This window comes from Gossypium arboreum, chromosome 11 (assembly GCF_025698485.1).
Source record: "Gossypium arboreum isolate Shixiya-1 chromosome 11, ASM2569848v2, whole genome shotgun sequence".
Classification (NCBI taxonomy): Eukaryota; Viridiplantae; Streptophyta; class Magnoliopsida; order Malvales; family Malvaceae; genus Gossypium; species Gossypium arboreum.
Window position 1 is genome coordinate 130,431,766 of NC_069080.1, and position 3,283 is coordinate 130,435,048.

Genomic DNA, 3,283 nt, shown 5'->3' on the forward strand with positions numbered 1-3,283 from the left:
GGTGAAAAGAACAAAGTTTTGTCCATCTTTGTTAATCATAGCTAAAAGTTAGAGAAGAGAAAGAGAGGAGAAAGCTCTTGAGTATTTGGTCATTAGGAGGAGGAAAATTGAAGGTAAGTTCTTGCTACCTTGCTTCTATTTTGAGGTTCATGAGTTCTTCTTGATTCTACCTTAACTCTTGAAGTATATTTTGATTTTTAGTTGTGTTGTGAGCATTTAGTCATGAATTAAAATGAAGGAAATGGTTGTTGTTTCATGTTCTTTTGATGAAAAATGGAAGATAGGTGAAGTTGAGCCAAACAAATGAGCATGCATGTGCCTTAGATGTTAAAGGAAAAATCAGCTAACATGTTGTGCTTTAAAATGATGAAATGGAGATTATACTTAAGTAAAATCATAGATATGTGATGATTGATTGGTGATATACATGTTTAAATAACATGCATGCAAGGTATGTGTGAAAGAGTGATTTGGTAATAAATCTGCTTGGGACAGCAGCAGTAACGTGACTTTGGAAAATCACCATAAATTGTGGGAGATGAATTAGAAGCTGAATAAATTATGTAATTAAAGCTTATTGAGTCTAGTTTCTAATGAAATAAACAAGAACATATTTTGAATTCTGTACAATGAGAAATTTGATTCGTAATGAAGAGTGGTCAGATTAGTCAAACAGTGAAACATGGGAGACTTTAAGAAAAATCTGGTATTGATTGGCCATACTAAAAATTCTGAAAATTTTATGGATATAAGATATATGAGTCTATTTTCAGGGAAAATTAACGGCACTTGATTTGGAGTTTCGTAGCTCCATTTATAAATGATTTAGTGACTGTTGCTCAGGAAGACAGCTTGCAGTGAAATTATGATTATGTGGTAAACATTGACAAAATTTGTTAATAAGTTGCTTATTGTTTTCTTATAAGCTTACTATGATCTGTAGGTGTGGTTGGCGAATATTATAAGGGGTTAATCGTAGTTCGTATTTGAATAGTTAGATTAATGTGTTAGTAATCCAATTGTAGGCGGTTCGTGTGTGGATCTCGTCGAGATATCGTCGCAAAGCAGTGTGTAACTAACACCCTCTTTCTTAGTCTGGATCGGCAAAAGTCGAAAAGTCGAAATGCCGAAAACCGATATTTTGTAGATTTGCGAGTGTCGAATGCTCGTGAGGTAAATCGATTAATGTTTTAGTAAACTGCAAAATTTGGACCGCAAAGTGCATGATTTACGTGCCCTCGATATTTTTGGGCTTAATGGACCAAAATTGGAATGATGGGCCAACGGCCCAATTCGGTAAGAACCCTCGATGCGTGATTCTGTTAGTACGTGAAAAGTAGGAATATGCATGAAAAACCCTAAAATAGATAAATTATGAAATACCTTTAAAAGTGGAAAATTTACGTTTTACCCCTAGTAGATAAATTATCGAAATACCCCAAGGATTAAATTGACCTAAATGCATGTTTGACTGTTGTTATTTACTGCATGCCATGTTCTTATTATCTGGTGCATGGGACTGGGATATTGACGGAGGAAGTCTTGAAAGTGGCTTGTCCACGTCTTGGAGGCTTTGCCTCAATTCTTTGATAACCGAGCAGCAAGGTTGCATCTGTGGAGTGTTAATTTGGGTGGGTTGAGCTATTCCCACATGGAGTGTATGGCTGGTACGGGTGGAGTGTAGTGGTTGGTGGGTTGAGTAGTCTCCCCAAATGGGCTTGCATATGTTTACTGATGTTGCATGTATTTTGAAATGGGCCTATGGGCCATACTGTTATCTGAATAAGGGGCTAAGGCCCAGTTTATTGTAATTTGAAAAGGGCTCTGGCCCAGTACCACTGTTGCCTGAATGGGCTTAGGCCCAATAGGCTTGAGCTAACTTGGGCTTTGAAGGGGGTTTCCTTACACACTGAGTTTCCCCAAACTCACCCCTTTTATTTTCATCCACGCAGGAAATCCCAAACCATAGTGGGCTTGGAGCTGTGAGGGAATTCGGAGTGGCCACCAGTTCTGAAAGTTTGATTTTCCTCTGGTGAACTGGACATCCTTTTATTTACGTTTGAAGTTTTGGGTTTTTTTCAATGTAATAAGGCCGCTTAATTATTTTTGATGGTTTTAATATGTATTACTAAGATAGGTATTACTTATTTTAACTGTTGAAATTGGATAGCTTTAGGGCGCGTTTTCAAAAACAACAATTGATTTCAAAATAACTCGACAACAAGCAAAGCTTCCGCAATGAAAGTATTTTCCAAAATTAATCACTTTTCCTAAAATGACTTAGTCAAATCGATTTCTAGAAATATCCATGACATTAAGGTGTGGCAATGGCGGTATGCATGTCTAGGATTGGACCCGAAGGAGCTTGGTATAGCAATCCGATGGACTCACCACCTCTTTTCCGGTTTCCTACCTGGTGCATAGCTTCCATTCACTTTAATCCTTAATGAATTAATCTTTTGAACATCAAGTACGATTTTCTGGACTTAGAATGGAAAAAAAAATTTTAACGTTTTTGATGTGGCATGCCGGATCCGGCCATAACTTCTGGGCCGGGTTTGGGGTGCTACAACTTGCATATACCGCTTTTCATAAATTGCGTACTAGATTTCTACTCTAGACGTTGGTACGTCTGGAGGCGGTCAAAAAATTAGCTGGTATTCAAAAAGTGTTGGATAGATCAGATTCTAAGAATTTTCCAATGTTGAAAAGAAGGTTGTGAAAAATAAAATAAAATAAAAAACACACAAATTTTTACGTGGAAACCCTTTCGGGAAAAAACCACGGGCAGAGGAGAAGAAAATTCACTATGTCGAATTTGAATTATTTACAAGAGGAATAGACTATGTCTATTTATAGGCTTGTACAACCATATTCTAGTAAGACTGAAACACCTTATTCTAATCAATATCAAACAGATAGAATTTAATAAGGTTTAAAAATCCTTATTCTAAAATAAAATAAAAGAAGTGTAACTCTATATGGATTCTTTTTTTTATTTTATTTTACCACTGTATTTTATTTAAATAAGAATTCGGGTCACTTAATTCTAACAAAGGTTAGGGAGGATTTAGAAAGTGTCTCCTACTATGAAAGGCTGCTTTGGAAACAAAATGCCAAATGCGATTGGCTTGTCATGGAAGATTGAAATACAAACTTCTCCCATTGGCGCACCTTTCAGCGAAGAAAACAAAATAAGATTTCAGCTCTGAAGAATGACTAAGGGGATTGGGTTTATGATGACGATGCCCTTCAGATAGAGGTTATTGATTTTTTCCAGCGG

At 36.5% G+C, this 3,283-nt stretch overlaps 1 long non-coding RNA gene across 1 annotated transcript; it reads left to right on the top strand.

Annotated features, from left to right (window-relative positions):
- LOC128283407 (uncharacterized) lies at positions 1-2,244 on the top strand. Its single transcript, XR_008273744.1, has 2 exons — positions 1-113; positions 1,953-2,244. It is a non-coding gene; the product is annotated as an uncharacterized LOC128283407 (long non-coding RNA).
- The last annotated feature ends 1,039 nt before the right edge of the window (positions 2,245-3,283 follow it).